This window comes from Mya arenaria, chromosome 10 (genome assembly GCF_026914265.1).
Source record: "Mya arenaria isolate MELC-2E11 chromosome 10, ASM2691426v1".
NCBI classification, from domain to species: Eukaryota; Metazoa; Mollusca; class Bivalvia; order Myida; family Myidae; genus Mya; species Mya arenaria.
Genome location: NC_069131.1, coordinates 36,892,719 through 36,913,619, shown reverse-complemented (window position 1 = coordinate 36,913,619; position 20,901 = coordinate 36,892,719).

Here is a 20,901-nt window from a genome sequence, read left to right as displayed (position 1 = left end):
TCATGAGAGTGAGTTTCTTCCCAGTATCATGAGAGTGAGCTTCTTCCCAGTATCATGTGAGTGAGTTTCTTCCCAGTATCATGAGAGTGAGTTTCTTCCCAGTATCATGAGAGTGAGTTTCTTCACAGTATCATGAGAGTGAGTTTCTTCCCAGTATCATGGGAGTGAGTTTCTTCCTAGTATCAAGAGAGTGAGCTTCTTCCCAGTATCATGAGAGTGAGTTTCTTCCCAGTATCATGAGAGTGAGTTTCTTCCCAGTATCATAAGAGTGAGCTTCTTCCCAGTATCATGTGAGTGAGTTTCTTCCCAGTATCATGAGAGTGAGTTTCTTCCAAGTATCATGAGAGTGAGTTTCTTCACAGTATCATGAGAGTGAGTTTCTTCACAGTATCATGGGAGTGAGTTTCTTCCTAGTATCAAGAGAGTGAGCTTCTTCCCAGTATCATGAGAGTGAGTTTCTTCCCAGTATCATGAGAGTGAGTTTCTTCCCAGTATCATGAGAGTGAGCTTCTTCCCAGTATCATGAGAGTGAGTTTCTTCCCAGTATCATGTGAGTGAGTTTCTTCCTAGTATTATGAGAGTGAGTTTCTTTCTAGTATCATTAGAGTGAATTTCTTCCTAGTATCATGAGAGTGAGCTTATACCCAGTATCATGAGAGTGAGTTTCTTCCCAGTATCATGAGAGTTAGCTTCTTCCCAGTATCATGAGAGTGAGTTTCTTCCTAGTATCATGAGAGTGAGCTTCTTCCCAGTATCACGAGAGTGAGTTTATACCCAGTATCATGAGAGTGAGTTTCTTCCTAGTATTATGAGAGTGAGTTTCTTCCCAGTATCATGAGAGTGAGTTTCTTCCTAGTATCATGAAAGTGAGCTTCTTCCCAGTATCATGAGAGTGAGTTTCTTCCCAGTATCATGAGAGTGAGCTTCTTCCCAGTATCATGAGAGTGAGTTTCTTCCCAGTATCATGAGAGTGAGTTTGTTTCCAGTATCATGAGAGTGAGTTTCTTCCCAGTATCATGAGAGTGAGTTTCTTTCTAGTATCATGAGAGTGAGCTTCTTCCCAGTATCATTAGAGTGAGTTTCTTCCCAGTATCATGAGAGTGAGTTTCTTCCCAGTATCATGAGAGTGAGTTTCTTCCCAGTATCATGAGAGTGAGTTTCTTCCTAGTATCATGAGAGTGAGTTTCTTCCCAGTATCATGAGAGTGAGTTTCTTCCCAGTATCATGAGAGTGAGCTTCTTTCCAGTATCATGAGAGTGAGTTTCTTCCTAGTATCATGAGAGTGAGCTTCTTCCCAGTATCATGTGTGTGACTGTCTTCCCAGTATCATGAGAGTGAGTTTATTCCCAGTATCATGTGAGTGAGTTTCTTCCCAGTATCATGAGAGTGAGTTTCTTCCCAGTATCATGAGAGTTTCTTCCCAGTATCATGAGAGTGAGTTTCTTCCCGGTATCATGTGAGTGAGTTTCTTCCCAGTATCATGTGAGTGTGTTTCTTCCCGGTATCATGAGAGTGAGTGTCTTCCCAGTATCATATGAGTGAGTTTCTTCCCAGTATCATGAGAGTGAGTTTCTTCCCAGTATCATGAGAGTGAGTTTCTTCCCAGTATCATGAGAGTGAGCTTCTTCCCAGTATTATGAGAGTGAGTTTCTTCCCAGTATCATGAGAGTGAGCTTCTTCCCAGTATCATGAGAGTGAGTTTCTTCCCAGTATCATGAGAGTGAGTTTCTTCCCAGTATCATGAGAGTGAGTTTCTTCCCAGTATCATGAGAGTGAGTTTCTTCCTAGTATCATGAGAGTGAGCTTCTTCCCAGTATCATGAGAGTGAGTTTCTTCCCAGTATCATGAGAGTGAGTTTCTTCCTAGTATCATGAGAGTCAGCTTCTTCCCAGTATCATGAGAGTTAGCTTCTTCCTAGTATCATGAGAGTGCGTTTCTTCCCAGTGAATGAGAGTGAGCTTCTTCCTAGTATCATGAGAGTGAGTTTCTTCCCAGTACCATGTGAGTGAGTTTCTTCCTAGTATCATGAGAGTGAGTTTCTTCCTAGTATCATGAGAGTGAGTTTCTTCCCAGTATCATGAGAGTGAGCTTCTTCCTAGTATCATGAGAGTGAGTTTCTTCTCAGTATCATGAGAGTGAGTTTCTTCCTAGTATCATGAGAGTGAGTGTCTTCCCAGTATCATGACAGTGAGCTTCTTCTCAGTATCATGTGAGTGAGTTCCTTCCCAGTACCATGTGAGTGAGTTTCTTCCCAGTATCATCAGAGTTAGGTTATTCCCAGTATCATCAGAGTAAGTTTCTTTTCAAATATCCTCAAATGAAAATTCTCACCAGTATCATGGGATTTAGTTGATACCCAGTATCATGAGAGTGAGTTTCTTCCCAGTATCATGAGAGTGAGTTTTCTCCCAGTATCATGTGAGTGAGTTTCCTCAAAGTATCACGTGAGTGAGTTTCTTCCCAGTACCATGTGAGTGAGTTTCTTCCAAGTACCATGTGAGTGAGTTTCTTCCCAGTACCATGTGAGTGAGTTTCTTCCCAGTACTATGTGACTGAGTTTCTTTCCAGTACCATGTTAGTGAGTTTCTTCCAAGTACCATGTGAGTGAGTTTCTTCCCAGTACCATGTGAGTGAGTTTCTTCCCAGTACCATGTGAGTGAGTTTCTTCCCAGTACCATGTGAGTGAGTTTCTTCCCAGTACCATGTGAGTGAGTTTCTTCCCAGTACCATATGAGTGAGTTTCTTTCTAGTATCATGAGAGTGAGCTTCTTCCCAGTATCATGTGTGTGACTGTCTTCCCAGTATCATGAGAGTGAGTTTATTCCCAGTATCATGTGAGTGAGTTTCTTCCCAGTATCATGAGAGTGAGTTTCTTCCCAGTATCATGAGAGTGAGTTTCTTCCCATTATCATGAGAGTGAGTTTCTTCCCGGTATCATGTGAGTTCTTCCCAGTATCATGTGAGTGAGTTTCTTCCCGGTATCATGTGAGTGAGTTTCTTCCCAGTATCATGTGAGTGAGTTTCTTCCCAGTATCATGAGAGTGAGTTTCTTCCCAGTATCATGAGAGTGAGTTTCTTCCTAGTATCATGAGAGTGAGCTTCTTCCCAGTATCATGAGAGTGAGTTTCTTCCCAGTATCATGAGAGTGAGCTTCTTCCCAGTATCATGAAAGTGAGTTTCTTCCCAGTATCATGAGAGTGAGTTTCTTCCCAGTATTATGAGAGTGAGTTTCTTCCCAGTATCATGAGAGTGAGTTTCTTTCTAGTATCATGAGAGTGAGCTTCTTCCCAGTATCATGAGAGTGAGTTTCTTCCCAGTATCATGAGTGTGAGTTTCTTCCCAGTATCATGAGAGTGAGCTTCTTCCCAGTATCATGAGAGTTAGCTTCTTCCTAGTATCATGAGAGTGCGTTTCTTCCCAGTGAATGAGAGTGAGCTTCTTTCTAGTATCATGAGAGTGAGTTTCTTCTCAGTATCATGAGAGTGAGTTTCTTCCTAGTATCATGAGAGTGAGTTTCTTCCCAGTATCATGAGAGTGAGCTTCTTCCCAGTATCATGTGAGTGAGTTTCTTCCCAGTACCATGTGAGTGAGTTTCTTCCCAGTATCATCAGAGTTAGGTTATTCCCAGTATCATCAGAGTAAGTTTCTTCCCAAATATCATCAAATGAAAATTCTCACCAGTATCATGGGATTTAGTTGATACCCAGTATCATGAGAGTGAGTTTCTTCCCAGTATCATGAGAGTGAGTTTTCTCCCAGTATCATGTGAGTGAGTTTCCTCAAAGTATCACGTGAGTGAGTTTCTTCCCAGTACCATGTGAGTGAGTTTCTTCCCAGTACCATGTGAGTGAGTTTCTTCCCAGTACCATGTGAGTGAGTTTCTTCCCAGTACCATGTGACTGAGTTTCTTCCCAGTACCATGTGAGTGAGTTTCTTCCCAGTACCATGTGAGTGAGTTTCTTCCCAGTACCATGTGAGTGAGTTTCTTCCCAGTACCATGTGAGTGAGTTTCTTCCCAGTCACATGTGAGTGAGTATCACGTGAGTGAGTTTCTTCCCAATATCATGAGAGTAATTTTCCTTGTATCACAAGAGTGAGTTTCTTCCTTGGTTCTAATAGTGAGTTTCTTCCCAGTATCATGAGAGTGAGTTTCTTCCCAGTATCATGTGAGTGAGTTTCTTCCCAGTATCATGAGAGTGAGTTTCTTCCCAGTATCATGTGAGTGAGTTTCTTCCCAGTACCATGTGAGTGAGTTTCTTCCCAGTATCATCAGAGTTAGGTTATTCCCAGTATCATCAGAGTAAGTTTCTTCCCAAATATCATCAAATGAAAATTGTCACCAGTATCATAGGATTTAGTTGATACCCAGTATCATGAGAGTGAGTTTCTTCCCAGTATCATGAGAGTGAGTTTTCTCCCAGTATCATGTGAGTGAGTTTCCTCCCAGTATCACGTGAGTGAGTTTCTTCCCAGTACCATGTGAGTGAATTTCTTTCCAGTACCATGTGAGTGAGTTTCTTCCCAGTACCATGTGAGTGAGTTTCTTCCCAGTACCATGTGACTGAGTTTCTTCCCAGTACCATGTGAGTGAGTTTCTTCCAAGTACCATGTGAGTGAGTTTCTTCCCAGTACCATGTGAGTGAGTTTCTTCCCAGTACCATGTGAGTGAGTTTCTTCCCAGTACCATGTGAGTGAGTTTCTTCCCAGTACCATGTGAGTGAGTTTCTTCCCAGTACCATATGAGTGAGTTTCTTCCCAGTACCATGTGAGTGAGTTTCTTCCCTGTACCATGTGAGTGAGTTTCTTCCCAGTATCATATGAGTGAGTTTCTTCCCAGTACCACGTGAGTGAGTTTCTTCCCAGTACCATGTGAGTGAGTTTCTTCCCAGTACCATATGAGTGAGTTTCTTCCCAGTGCCATGTGAGTGAGTTTCTTCCCAGTACCATGTGAGTGAGTTTCTTCCCAGTACCATATGAGTGAGTTTCTTCCCAGTACCATGTGAGTGAGTTTCTTCCCAGTACCATGTGAGTGAGTTTCTTCCCAGTACCATGTGAGTGAGTTTCTTCCCAGTACCATGTGAGTGAGTTTCTTCCCAGTACCATTTGAGTGAATTTCTTTCCAGTACCATGTGAGTGAGTTTCTTCCCAGTACCATGTGAGTGAGTTTCTTCCCAGTACCATGTGAGTGAGTTTCTTCCCAGTACCACGTGAGTGAGTTTCTTCCCAGAACCATATGAGTGAGTTTCTTCCCAGTACCATGTGAGTGAGTTTCTTCCCAGTACTATGTGAGTGAGTTTCTTCCCAGTACCATGTGAGTGAGTTTCTTCCCAGTACCATGTGAGTGAGTTTCTTCCCAGTACCATGTGAGTGAGTTTCTTCCCAGTACCATGTGAGTGAGTTTCTTCCCAGTACCATGTGAGTGAGTTTCTTCCCAGTACCATGAGAGTGAGTTTCTTCCCAGTACCATGTGAGTGAGTTTCTTCCCAGTACCACGTGAGTGAGTTTCTTCCCAGTACCATGTGAGTGAGTTTCTTCCCAGTACCACGTGAGTGAGTTTCTTCCCAGTACCATGTGAGTGAGTTTCTTCCCAGTACCATATGAGTGAGTTTCTTCCCAGTATCATATGAGTGAGTTTCTTCCCAGTACCATATGAGTGAGTTCCATCCCAGTACCATGTGAGTGAGTTTCTTCCCAGTACCATGTGAGTGAGTATCACGTGAGTGAGTTTGTTCCCAATATCATGAGAGTAATTTTCCTTGTATCACAAGAGTGAGTTTCTTCCTTGGTTCTAATAGTGAGTTTCTTCCCAGTATCATAAAAGTGAGTTTCTACCCAGTATCGTAAGAGTGAGTTTCTATCAAGTGTCATAAATGTGAGTTTCTTTCGAATATCACAAGAGTGAGTTTCCTCCCAGTATCATAAGAATAAGTTTCTACACAGTATCTTGAGAATGATTTTCTACACATTATCATAAGAGTGATTTTCTTTCCAGTATCTTTAGAGCGTGGTTCTTTCCAGTATCGTAGGAGTGATTGGATTGGAGTTTTTTTACTTTATTATAAGCGTGGGATTCTTCACTTTATCATCAGGGTGAAATTCTTTACGATATCATATTTTCATCATCATGAAATTGAGATTCTTTACATGATCATCGGATTGAGATTCTTTACATGATCATCGGATTGAGATTCTTTACATTGTAATACGATAGGGATTCATCCCATTGTAATGGAGTGGAATTCTTCACATAATCATTAAAGTGGGATTTTTTCACATTTTCCAGTACCATGTGAGTGAGTTTCTTCCCAGTACCATATGAGTGAGTTTCTTCCCAGTACCATGTGAGTGAGTTTCTTCCCTGTACCATGTGAGTGAGTTTCTTCCCAGTATCATATGAGTGAGTTTCTTCCCAGTACCACGTGAGTGAGTTTCTTCCCAGTACCATGTGAGTGAGTTTCTTCCCAGTACCATATGAGTGAGTTTCTTCCCAGTACCATGTGAGTGAGTTTCTTCCCAGTACCATGTGAGTGAGTTTCTTCCCAGTACCATATGAGTGAGTTTCTTCCCAGTACCATGTGAGTGAGTTTCTTCCCAGTACCATATGAGTGAGTTTCTTCCCAGTACCATGTGAGTGAGTTTCTTCCCAGTACCATATGAGTGAGTTTCTTCCCAGTACCATTTGAGTGAGTTTCTTCCCAGTACCATGTGAGTGAGTTTCTTCCCAGTACCATGTGAGTGAGTTTCTTCCCAGTACCATGTGAGTGAGTTTCTTCCCAGTACCACGTGAGTGAGTTTCTTCCCAGTACCATATGAGTGAGTTTCTTCCCAGTACCATGTGAGTGAGTTTCTTCCCAGTACCATGTGAGTGAGTTTCTTCCCAGTACCATGTGAGTGAGTTTCTTCCCAGTACCATGTGAGTGAGTTTCTTCCCAGTACCATGTGAGTGAGTTTCTTCCCAGTACCATGTGAGTGAGTTTCTTCCCAGTACCATGTGAGTGAGTTTCTTCCCAGTACCATGAGAGTGAGTTTCTTCCCAGTACCATTTGAGTGAGTTTCTTCCCAGTACCATGTGAGTGAGTTTCTTCCCAGTACCATGTGAGTGAGTTTCTTCCCAGTACCACGTGAGTGAGTTTCTTCCCAGTACCATGTGAGTGAGTTTCTTCCCAGTACCATATGAGTGAGTTTCTTCCCAGTATCATATGAGTGAGTTTCTTCCCAGTACCATGTGAGTGAGTTTCTTCCCAGTACCATGTGAGTGAGTTTCTTCCCAGTACCATGTGAGTGAGTATCACGTGAGTGAGTTTGTTCCCAATATCATGAGAGTAATTTTCCTTGTATCACAAGAGTGAGTTTCTTCCTTGGTTCTAATAGTGAGTTTCTTCCCAGTATCATAAAAGTGAGTTTCTACCCAGTATCGTAAGAGTGAGTTTCTATCAAGTGTCATAAATGTGAGTTTCTTTCGAATATCACAAGAGTGAGTTTCCTCCCAGTATCATAAGAATAAGTTTCTACACAGTATCTTGAGAATGATTTTCTACACATTATCATAAGAGTGATTTTCTTTCCAGTATCTTTAGAGCGTGGTTCTTTCCAGTATCGTAGGAGTGATTGGATTGGAGTTTTTTTACTTTATTATAAGCGTGGGATTCTTCACTTTATCATCAGGGTGAAATTCTTTACGATATCATATTTTCATCATCATGAAATTGAGATTCTTTACATGATCATCGGATTGAGATTCTTTACATGATCATCGGATTGAGATTCTTTACATTGTAATACGATAGGGATTCATCCCATTGTAATGGAGTGGAATTCTTCACATAATCATTAAAGTGGGATTTTTTCACATTTTCATAAAAGTTGGATTTTTAACATTATCGTAAGGGTGGGTTTCTTCACAGCATCATTATCTATATCCTTCACAATTTCCTCAAGCTTCAAATTCCGCAAATTCCTAATAGCCAAAAGTTAGGGGATACACGGGAGAAACCTAGTGTTAAACTATTCGGGCTTAACCCTGGCCCCTAATTACATTCCAATTTTTGCAATTGTAACCAACAGCATTTAATGGATATATTCCGCCAATAACCTGCACGATCCATCCTCCCAACCCAGGTTCAACTCCATGGTCAAGGGAGATACATCCTTAAATAAATTACTAGAATGATTGATCTTGCTAGGTTTATCCATAGTTAAGACCATCATATGAATGGCAACACAAGTCAGAAGCATGCCGCCTAGAATTTTCCGCCACAGCAAATTTGTGGGAGCACTTCTAAACAACTTTGTCCCCCAAAATTATAATCTAAATTTCAACATTTTTGACTGCAGAAGAATCATTGAGGAACTTGATTAAAGCTGCCTGCAATGTGACAGGATACATCCGACAACCAACTTGGGACAGGTGGACACCGTCAGAAGAGTAGAAACCAGGCGTTCTGCGATCAATATTAGAGACAACTATCCGACCACTATGACTGCTACAAACAGCCTGTCGACCCAAACGATTTGCACGTTTTCCCTTTAAATCCATTGGCTTCGCAGAGGCATCATCCACCCCCTTCCAATGCAACCTTTGGAGGATATCAAACCAAGCTAATAATGCAGTAGGGAAAACGCTACGTATATATTTTAAATCTGATAAGACATGCGCTTTGATTTCAATTGAAGTTGAAATTTCGGCAAAAAATCTTTCCATTGCATCCCATGGAACCCCAGCCACTGTATATTAAAGCCATCGACCTTCAGACAGCGTTCACCTGACCCACTATGGGCCTGACCCGCGCTAGCCACCAGTGAGTCGCCAATTATCCAAATATCTGTAAGAACATCATTTAGTTAGGTAAGTTCGCTGTACGGATATATGTTTTGTAAGAGTCGGAAGTCCATCTCCCCATCCGTTGTATCTCACTATCGGGAACACCATCCAACGCTTACTGTGTGGCTCGAACAATGCGGAAACCATGCGATTTGAAATTAGCATACGATACATGCACTTTCGTGATGGTTTTGGTGAGGACCCCTGAGAATTGAGCCCTAGCTAGTGGCCGCCCGTTCTGATGGAGGAACAAGAAACCATTACCACATGGGCGTACCGAAATATAATCCTGCATCGACTTTACTGGACAAAGGTTGGCCCTCTCTTCGACAATATGGACTGCGTGATTGGGGCCCTGGTGTCGGGCCTTTTGCATGACCGACGACAACCCTCTAACATCTTCCTAACTACAAATGCGCTACATGGGTCTGCACAACCATGTAATTTATGATAAAAACTAAGACCTGCAAAATATACAGAAATTGTTGAAGAGGCATAATGTTGCTCAAAACATCTGGCTATGAAAAGAACTATGTGATTAGTGTGGGCCAGAGAGAAGGCAATTCACATTCCAGCCGAAACTTCGTCAAGGCAGCAACTGATCGTCGATAGACGCCTTTCGTGTTGTATGAAATACTAGCAGCTATTAATTGTGTTGCTGTGTGGTGAATATGCTCCATATTGAGCTGGGACCGGCTCCGGTTCTGGATTGGCTCTTGGAGCCAACTCTTTGAACCGCCTGATCTGTAAACGAGGTCATAGTGTTTATGACCGCCACCACAGATTGATTATCACAATTGAATTGAATTTTCTTGCTTTGCAGCTGGGCGCCCCATAACCTAATGGCCACCAGCATTGTGAAGATTTCTAAAAGCGTGATGTCTTTTGTTAACTCCTTCTCGTGCCAACTGTCAGGCCACGCATCATAGCACCAGTTGCCCTCAAAATACACACTAAAGCCCAAGCCTGCACTGTCCGTGAAAAGTTCAACGTCTGCATTACAGCACCAAAAACGAGATGATGATGCGGCTTTGACAATCCACATATGGAATTGATGAGCCTACGACAAAAAGGACGACCTGGAAGAATTGCTCTACAAGCGAAATTCAAAGCACCAATGAGCGACTGCATTTCCCGCAACTTTACCCTCGATTTTGCTACAACAAACTCTAATTTTTTAACAATGTCCTTAATTTTCTCCAGAGGCATGCGTACAACTAGTTCGTCTGAATCAAGCTCTAAACCCAGAAAACAAAGAACAGTTACTGGACCCTCTGTTTTCTCGTCTGCCAATGGTACCCCCAAATTTGCCATGCACTTAACAAATACAGACATCAGATGCTGACATTCGGTAGTATCACGTCTGCCCCCACCCAGAAAATCGTCAAGGTAATGTAATAAATTCTCACCCGATGCTTTTCGACGCACACAAAATTCTAAAAAGTGGCAAATTTTTCAAAGGTACTGCAAGAAATGCTAAAACCAAATGGCAGGCATTTATCAAAATAAAATTTACCCCCCCCCCCAAAATGGAACCCAAGCAAATCAAAGTCATTTGGGTGAACCGGCAAAAATCTGAATGCACTCTTAATATCCATCTTGAAAAGCATTGCCCCTTGTCCCAGTCCTTGTATCATTTCAACGGCCTTGTCAAAATTTGTGTACTGGTCCGAGCAAAGGGCTGGGTCAATAAAATCGTTTACAGAATTACCAACAGGATAAGACAGATGGTGTATCATCCTGAAGTCTCTTGGGGTATTCTTAGGAACCAGTCCAATAGGTGACAAGCGAAGATTCGAAATTGGACTTGAAACAAACGGGCCTGCTACACGACCTGCAGCTACTTCTTTCGCATTTTTTTTCTAAAATTATGCCCCGATTCGAGTTTGCAGACTTAAGGTTAGTTGCAAATGAGGATTGCCTAGGGCCGCTGTAATACAAAGGAAAACCAAATGTAAAACCGTCAAGTAAGACTATTGCCTGATCGCTTGGATAACAATGCAATTCGATTTGTAATTGTTGTATGTGAATTAGGGAGGGCGCTAAGGACAAAATACCAGGAATATACGCATGATTACTACTGACGGTTGTAAGACCCTCGCTGGCTATACACTCGTCCAAAGGTTCTCCTGCCTTGCTGGCCCCTAATCCAGTATTGGGAACGAAAATTATTACTGTTCATGTTTCCCATCGTAGGTGGTGTGCTCGTCAATGAAGATCACTGGTAATGAGATCCGGCTTGTCTCTGTAGTTTTATTTGGCATTGTATTTTCAATTGCCTTAATCATTGCTGGATATAAGTTTGTTGTTATGTATTCAAGTCTGCTGTGTGTCGTCCGGCGTTAATCACCAATCGTCGTTATTCGTCAACGATTTCTTTTTAACAACAACCTGGCCATAATCAGGTTTGCTAGTTTTTTTCAAAGATGTTTATGAAGAATTCTGACAGCGGAAAGTACACCATTTTGTCCGAAATCATCGGAGAAAATTATCGAAAATGTTCCTTGGCATAGCAAAAGCTTAGGCGGCGGCCCTCTATTAACGTCCAAGACGACATAATTCATGAAGATGGTTATCAGGGGGAGGCCTGGCTTTTCTCGTTAGGGCTTCATGTATAACGAAAACTTCAAATACTATAATATTTAGAATGAGGGGTCCGTTAGATAAAATCGCAATGCTTAAGATCGTAAATTTTCAGGCGTAACCCCGTGTTGTATGTAAACTGCGTTTTGATAACAATATAATAATACAATGTCCGTAACTTTACGGGTGACTCCGAGCGCGCTTTTATGCATTATAAGGTTAACGACTAAGACATCTTATTGCACAGATTTTGAAAAAGTTATATATGAATGTTCCGAAAGAAATATTCGACAAAAGTAATTATAACCGCTGCAATTCATAAAAATGCCTTGGTTTTATAAACTTAGAGTTAATAGAAGTATTGCTTTATCTTAAAAACATTTCGCCCTGCCACACCACTAAAGCAGTTTAAAGAAAAGAGTCATCAAACTAAAATCAGTTTTTCGCTTAAAGACGTTGCGTTGTGTTCAGTTTTTTAAACAGAAATGTACCCTTGACATATGTTTTATCATTGAAATGAAACATTTCATGAATAGTCTTTAGAGCGATATTATTATTTAAATTCAGGGGTCGACACTTACTTTATTCCCTAAGGATCCCGAAGGAACAATACTAGCTAAAATAGAGTGCACGCACGTGCGTGCGTGCGTGCGTGCGTGCGTGCGTGTGTGTGTGTGATGCAATATTATTTAAGTCTATATTTATTTGTGGTTGATAATGTTTTTGTTTTTTTTAAATATTATGAAATCAAAAGCGGAAAATAGCAATGTATTGTTTAATGTCAAACTGTGTCATTTTAGAAGACGAGTGCATAAACTTAAATTCACTAAAGCTTATGTTCGTCGCTCACCATCGTGTAGATTTAGTCATTCAATGATATAAATGTCATGCAATTTATTTTCTAAAATTTCAAGAAATCAATCAATTCCAATTTCATTTAAGTGTTTGTCTCATCCATTGGCCTGCTTGTGACTTTAGGTCTACGATTGTAGATTGTGTGGTTACATAACACTTGTGTTACAACGTTAAAAAAATTGCGACTTTCGGACCACTTTTCACTGAAACGGTGTATCGCAAATCGTCGTATTATAGATTTAGCTCATGACACATGTCAAGCTACCACCATTTACACTGTTGATGCTCTTTGATTAGTGAATTACCGTACCACAACGTATAGGTGTAATGGATTATTATTGTCATTTGATTGCTGGTTTTGAAGTTTTTTTCCTAACAGCTGATATTATATTATTTGTGTCAATTTTGTTATTTTACAGTTGTCAAGTGCTTTAAACTCGGATTTGGGAATGCGGTGATTGTTGTGTAATCGACGAAACATACTAGAAATTGTAGTAAGGAGTTGAAAAAGAAGAAAACGTTATTGATAAGTTAGTTTAAATCCTTTTCAGATGTCGTCTAAGTACCTGAATGACTAAAACAACAGCCTGACGCAAAGGTCAAAATGAAGGACGAGCTGAATGAAATTAATATTCAATATTTCGAATAAGCATCCTTTTGTTTAATTTAATTATATAACTCCCATTATGTATTAGTAAGGTAAAGTGTTTTTTTTGTATTTATATCAAAATGTCTTCTCTCAATCAAAATGCATTTATCGCAGTTACAACATGCAACAAAACCGAAAGTATAATCTAAATTTATCGCGCACAACGTCATTACGAAATATTTGCATAGCACATGACTTTCTGAATTGTTGCTAATATACTAATAATTTGCACTCTTTAACTAAGAAGGTTTTGTATTAAAAAGATTTCCAGGTAATGCATCAGAAAAAACTTATTGTACCATTATTTTATTCTATAAGACCGAGATTGCAGAAAAAAATGCAATTATAGTATAAAAAATACTTTGGTTTTACACTGATAACATCACGTGATAATGTCAATCAATCAATCACGCAACAGCAAAGCTATTGACGCAAGTATGAACATTGTGGTGTTGAAAACGATATAAGAGCAATTATAAACAATTGCTGAAAGGATCCAGCTTTTAGTATCTAAATTCTTAAAATAGTTCAATATGAAAAGGGTAAATAAAATCGGGGACATTATTTTTCTTATTACTATTTAACAGTTTGTAATTTTTACACGAAGCTACATGCCGCAAATCGTCATTAACATTTCGAACCTTCAGCTCGAACTACAGTTTAAAACTAAGTGTAAAGTAAACGTGATATTCGACCGAAGGGACTGACAAATGACCTCGATATGGCGATAAAGTCGTCATAAGCGAAATTGATTTAAATAGAAATAGAAGGAATACTTTCGGGACAGGGAAAAGATTCGATATAACCAGAAAATCGTGATATCAGACAGCGACATAGCGAGTTTAGACAGTATCTGTTTTATTTATTCTGTTTGCAGCTATGTTCATGGGGCAATTATACATACATTATGTTAGAATAAGCAGAAGATTCATTCAGTAGCAATATATTCAAATGTATGATAAAATTACGTCAATACAACCCTCGATACATGCAATGCAAGTCATATAATGCAATATGTGTGGATGTGAATTCAAACAAATAGTTTGGTTGAACTTATGCATAATTACAATAATAATATGTACAATTAAATTTAAATCAATATCAATTATACTACATTGTACGTAACAGTTAGATGACTTTAAGTAAGTATTATTGATTTAGAATTGGTGGAGTGAGCAAAGCAGACGAGCATTTTCTAAACAATACAAATTCTACATCAGGTAATCTACCTGACTTAGAAAAATAACTTCATTGACAGACAAATTGTCAGCGCAAAATTTGAGACATTGGTATGTATCGAATTAAGTGACAGTACACGCATCTATAAACACCCGCGAAAGTTTAAATTCTGAATGATTGAGCATAGTTCTTAATGACTGCCTTGGCATTGGCTGAAGATGTGGGTTATATTCTAAAATTGTGGATTGTATTCTAAGATAGGATATTATATTTTCATAAACACATACATTCGGCTCATTGCTAAACATAACGAAACAATATTACAAGTATTTGTATACAAAGATATACTTAACAATATTTTCCCACGTTTTTGCATATACACAATGTCCCTTACACAGGCATTTGGAAACACTTAAGACAATCATGAGATCTTGCCAAACAACACCAAACTAAATGTATGACCGTTATGAAGATAGAAGATTATATAATTCTCCATGACATGTGAATCGTTCTATGCATATCAAATATTTTATTTTGTTCAATCACACATCTGCGTTATATTAGGCAGTACTATCTTATTCTAGTATGACGTACATGTAATTAATTTAGAATTCAAGTGTAAATAGTACATTCTGTGTTAAGCATTGTATATATCTATATATATCTTTACGAATATTTACAAAAATATTAACAAACATTTTGGTTGGGTTTACAATAAAACATTTTGATTGGTCGGATCTGTTGCTTTATATCGCGTGTATATAAGTTCCAGCCGTAGTGTTTGTCCTTTGGTCTTGTTGGACGGATGAGGTATCCACGTAGTCGTAGTGGCATACGTTCCTGTTTAAACGGACTTGGTTGTCTTCCATAACCGATAGTGGATGTGTTAGTAAGTTGTCAGGCACAATTGCAGATGTCCTTCTCTTTAAATAATGCAATATAATTTAGGTTAAATGAATATAAGGCGATGAAAAAAACATTACTATCTAAACGTTGCTTCCTTTTCAGAAATGTCATAAATGATACAATCGACTCAACTGGTATGAAACTTAAGCAAACAGTGTAGCGATTTTATCTCTACATCTATTTCTTCTACATTTAATTGCATCAGATTAAAAACAAACTTACTAGATCCTGAAGCGCAGTTGTCTCAACAGTACACTGTACAGCATCGTACACATGTCTACTAGGATCGCTAGCTACAGGTCCTCTTCGGCGCAGAAACCTTTCATACGCTGTGTCAAGCAAAATTGTCCGTTATATTGCGCTTATAAATAGTTATCATTTTTTTCCCAAATTATAAGAACAAACACCTTAGCAGTCGAAATCAAATACGTTCAAATATGCCAAACCTTGAGATAAAGTTGAGGATTCTTTAGAGTGTTATTGAACAAAATATTGACAATGAGCAACGAGCGATAACGAATCACTCAACTTAAAATAATTATATTATATAAATCAATTGAACATATATTGAAAGGGAACTTATTTTCATTTAGGTGTCTCCATAATTACCATGAGATTTGCATCGACGAAGGAGAAGCAAGGTCAATGTTGTTACAAGTGAAAGTAATACGGTTCCAGATAATGCATAAAGGACCGACGTATGCCATTGTTGAGTTACAACGGATGCACAGATGGTAGTTGATTCTGCAATTTGAAAAATGTTCCTGCTCAGGTATTCAGTTACATTATGAACGTTTTTGTAACTATATTGTTTAGTCCATCTATTTGTTTTTGTTTTTATTGCGTTTCATTTATGAAATATCATGGCAACAAACGTACCTTCAAAAGCTTGAAAAGAAATTGTGTATGTTTCATGTTTTGAATCAGATGAATCGTCCCCGCATTTTGCAGAACATTGTATCCGTTTCCCGTCTACTTCTTTAGTAATGAAGTAGAGTGCATTTGAAACACTTATAAAGCCGGATGTACTGTGCTTTGTCCATTGTGATGTCGATATTGGGTAAAGATAGACAGAGCTGCTGTTCCACGCAATTACACATGGTATGCATGATCCACTAGAGTGACAGGTTAAGTTAAGTACTTTGGGACTGCTCTCTGTTACAATAGCTGCCTCCATCAATAGATCTGAAGGGTTATTAATTAACAATAATCGATAAATGCAAAAGTTTAATAATTAAAAATAAGATGATGTCGGACTTAATTCTTTTTTGCAAAGTTTGTGTTAATTATTGTTTGAGAAATTCTTATTGAACACAAAATGCAGTGAGATCATTTATGCCATTAACGTTCATGTTATCTACGGATGGAAGTGGCACCGAAAAACATCTCATTATATTGTTATTCCTAAGAGACAGTTAGTTAGACGTTGTCTTGTGTTTGAATATATATCTCAGGAATCACAATAATCGGAATTACAGACGTTAACTGTGTTTTATTGTTACCACTGCTTTCAATAAACATTATCTCTCAATTAAACTTAGTGTTTACAATTAGAGTAGAATTCAGCAAAAAAGAACAATTATTATTTTACATGTTTATGATCAGATATAGTCGATTTAACTCGTCGATAAAGACAGTCTCTTTTGATTTAGAGTGTGCAAAAAATGTATATGAACGAGTACTTACATGAAAAAGATAATGTATAGTCTTTATATAATCGAGATGGGAAATGATCGCATCTTGATGAACAGGTTATAGTTCTCCCGCCCATGTCTTTAGTAATACTTTGAAGCACGTTGGAAACAACACGGTAACTCCCACTGTCACCGTAAGTCCAGTTGTTCCTTTGAGCGCCTCTTAAATTATCGGTGTCACTTGACCATTCAATTGTGCAAGGGGGGTTTGATTCATTTGTTTCACAAGATATGTTTAATAAACATACATAAAAAGTGTTGTGATATTTATGTATTTTGTTTACAGACATCGAAATATCCGACGGCGGATCTGAAAACAGAACAGGTCAAACTCTTCGATTAATGTTTAATTCAGAAGACATGCATAACGTTATTATATCGTTATATAATTTCAATAACACACTCTCAGGCAAAAGTAACATAAAATATTTATCTAACAATAATGCAACAATTCACCATGGGAAATGTAGGTTTCATAAATGCGTTATGACTTATCTTATTCAATTGATACGTTCCGAGATTAACTTACATTTCATACTGATATTTTTGCATACTGAGACTGATTTTGGACCAAAATCATAAATGCTTGTCTTGGTGCAGCACATCTCTCTTCCATTCCACAATTTGATAGTCTTTGTCACCTTTGCTGAACTTGTAAAAGTATGAGATGATTCATTAAATGTATCAGATTGTTGAACATCACCTAGCAAAATTTTGTCAACGTGTATGGATATAAACGGAGCTGGGATAGCATTTCGCACTTCACAGATAGATGTAGAGTTTTCACCATCGAGGAATTTAGGAACTGTTAGAACAGGTAGGGTACCTGTCTCTGGAATTGAAACATGGTGATTTATCAACATTCAATTTTATACAAAATTCATTTTATTCAACAAAAAAAAGGTACAAAACTTGTCACTATATGTCTCCTATTTGCTTACCTACGCTACATAGAATGCCGTGCACTTCGTAAGGTGTTTCAAGGGCTGCATAAGAAACTTGACATGTCACATTCCGTCTAGACATTCCGGCCATTTCTTGAAAAACGTTTTGGTATCGGTACGACCCTTTATTCCGTTTGATTACAGCAAGAAGAAATGAGTCCTAATAAAAGTATAACATGTACAGGTTGTGCTCCATTTCCAGTTTAGCAATAAACGTCGGAGCCTCCATAAACATAAATGCATTCTGTTGTATCAAAGTGAGGTGATTTGGGACCAAGAACTGGGTTACCCGGTCTCTCTAAAAACACAAATCTTTTAAAATCCCTTGGAATACATTATACCATTTTAAAATGCAAACGAAAACTAAAGATTATCACATTGCTGCTCATGAATTGATATATTGAAACAGATTATCAGCAAAAGCAATGTAACTTTAAAGCTGCACAGAATCCGTATTGTATGATAAAGAACAATTTAAAATATACGCTCCTTCATTTCTTCATGTCCAATAATATAAGCAATTTATAACTAAATAATAAATGTAATTGTCGCAACAAAATCCTATTTTATTGCGGTTGTATAGAGACAATATCCACAAAGCAACAATTAGTAAGTAAATGGCAAAGTAACAATTGCAATTTTTATAACAACGAATATTTTAAATTATTCCTTAAACAATTAAAGTTAATTGATATGAACTGATTGATTAGATTGAGGTTATCTCGTTTTTCGCCTTGGTAGCTTATCAACATTTAACACGTTTTGATTTCTTTAAACTTCCAAAGATCACGTAAATAGGTGTTTCATGAATACGGTCACAGAAACAATTACTAGCACAAAAGCAACTGCATGGACAGGCCTTGTGGCAAAATCCTACCAAGATGGTGTAAGAAGTCTTAATAATAATAAATAGAACCCCAAATAACTTCAAATAGGAAACACGATACAACAAACACAACGAAACATAAATGGAAGTTTATGTTACCCCCTTGAAACGATCAATGATATATACCTTTCAAATTTAACGATATCATGGATGTTTTTATTGTTTTGTTTGTTGAACATCCAGCGTAGAAATAAGATCCGTCGTATTCAGTTGAAGCCGTCCATTTTAAAAAGAATGACCTATCGTCAGAATATCTTTTAACATTTGTCCCATCCATTGTTTGAAATGACGTGTCCCCGTCCTTTATGTACCTCCATTCTACGTCACATCCCCAAGGGAGGAACGGTGTCGCTTTCAGTGTTACCTCCGTGTTCACAAAAGCTGGTCCTTCCACTGATATCGTCCCATACCTCGATGCACAGACGTAGCCAAGAAGAGCTGAAAGTTTTCATACTATTTACAATTCACATCTCATCCTCAGTAACGAAACAGTTAAACTATAACTATGTATTAATATTGAAAATCCGATGGCTAACAAACGAGAGGGACACACAGGCTATCGATATGAATTGTCTGAAATTATAAGAACAATTCATGATCCCTAAACCTACGAAGAAATATACGTTACATTGTCTTTTCGTCTGTTACGTTAGCATTTAAAGTAAACCTTATACAATTATAAATTAGAAGTGGTAGTGTCACTAGCAGTAGCAGTAGAAGAAGCAGTAGCAGTAATAGCAGAAGCAATAGAAAAAGTAGTAGTAGTAGCACTAGTAACTAGTGATTGTAATTATCATAAAAACTCTTTTCTAATATTGAAATTAAAAAGAGTATATGATTTGCATTCAACATACCGGAATTGAGTACGGCAAGTTGAGCACATATTATCGTCCATTGTCGTGGCATATCTCTTCAAAATTATTTAACCATGAATGCGAATTATTTTTTTTCGGTCTATTTAATGCAAATGTGTTACATACGTTACTTATTATTTCAAGAAAATATAGACCGACCATCCCTTGAATTTTAACAAGGAAAGAAATGTGTTGTTTTCCGGTCTATCCACAATTGTTAACTGGAGTACCGGAAACCCTTAAGTTATACTTTCGATTTGACAATGACTTGAGTTTACTTTCATGAATGAAAGACGTTTGTAAATCATACCAGACAGGAAATGACAAACATCTAACACTGTTCCTAAATGTTGCATCGTTATGGATTTTTTTTCAAACCGCAATAAAAAGGATTATGAATTGAAGATGGTCGAATGTTCGATTTCGTATATGGTTAACAAAGACATTTTAAATTATCAGTATTCTACGATCACTCTTTTCTCTCAAGCTAATATTAAGGTATCTGAAGAACAAATAAACTCGTCGTTTCACCGAGTCATCGGTAATAATGTTTAATTTGACAGTGATCAAATATATTTTTGTCAACTTAAAAGACGGTGTAAGCTAATTACTGATAAATGTAAAAATGAGTAAGATCTTTCAAAGCCATACAAATCTCGTTGGTAACATATATTTTTTCTCTTATCTTTGTTAACGATACAAAAATAAAGGAGGAAGCCAGACTTCCAAAATTTCCATAATCGTATATGGAATACCTTGAATAGAAGTTTTTAGGGGAAGCAAGGTTTATTGTAATATGTTTGGGGTATTGTTTTACATATTATTTTTCTACTCATTACAATAATACCAAAATATTATTCAAAATAACATTCAAAACTCACAAAACTGTTCGTAGGATACCTTGAGTAGCATTTATGTTAGCATGTTGTGCAGTCATAACGTCCATCAACGTTAGCTAATATTTTATACATTGAGAAACGAAGCTTATACGGTTTAAAAATAATAATAAAATAATAAGACCACGGACCAAGTTGCGGAATGGACGTATTGTCATGGCTTTTTTGTCGAGTATATAAATATAATTCGCTTACAACTTATAAACAAGAAGTGTATTCTTTTTTTAATTTATGAACTCTTTCGCACATAATTTCTGTAATCAGAAAGGAATTCTTCAGATGTGATATAGTTTCCCTTAAATTGAGTGAAAGTGTGTGGGTTTAATTAAGTTAACTGACACCTAGATGCATGATGTAAAGCAACATTGTATCGGCTACTGATCATATCCTGGGATTTCTAGGGATATTTAGTTATTCTAGTATGTGGACATATTGTCGGGAAATCATGAAAAGTTGTTGTATTTTGTCCTAGCCCCAGATTTGCATCATACATCAAGTGTTTGTGGTTGACCGTGTATGTACGGGATGGATATATTGACTCCGTACAGGCAACGTGTACGGTATGGAGGAACAAACCCCATACACATAACGTGAACGGGATATGATTGTACAAACCATATACGGGATGGACCTT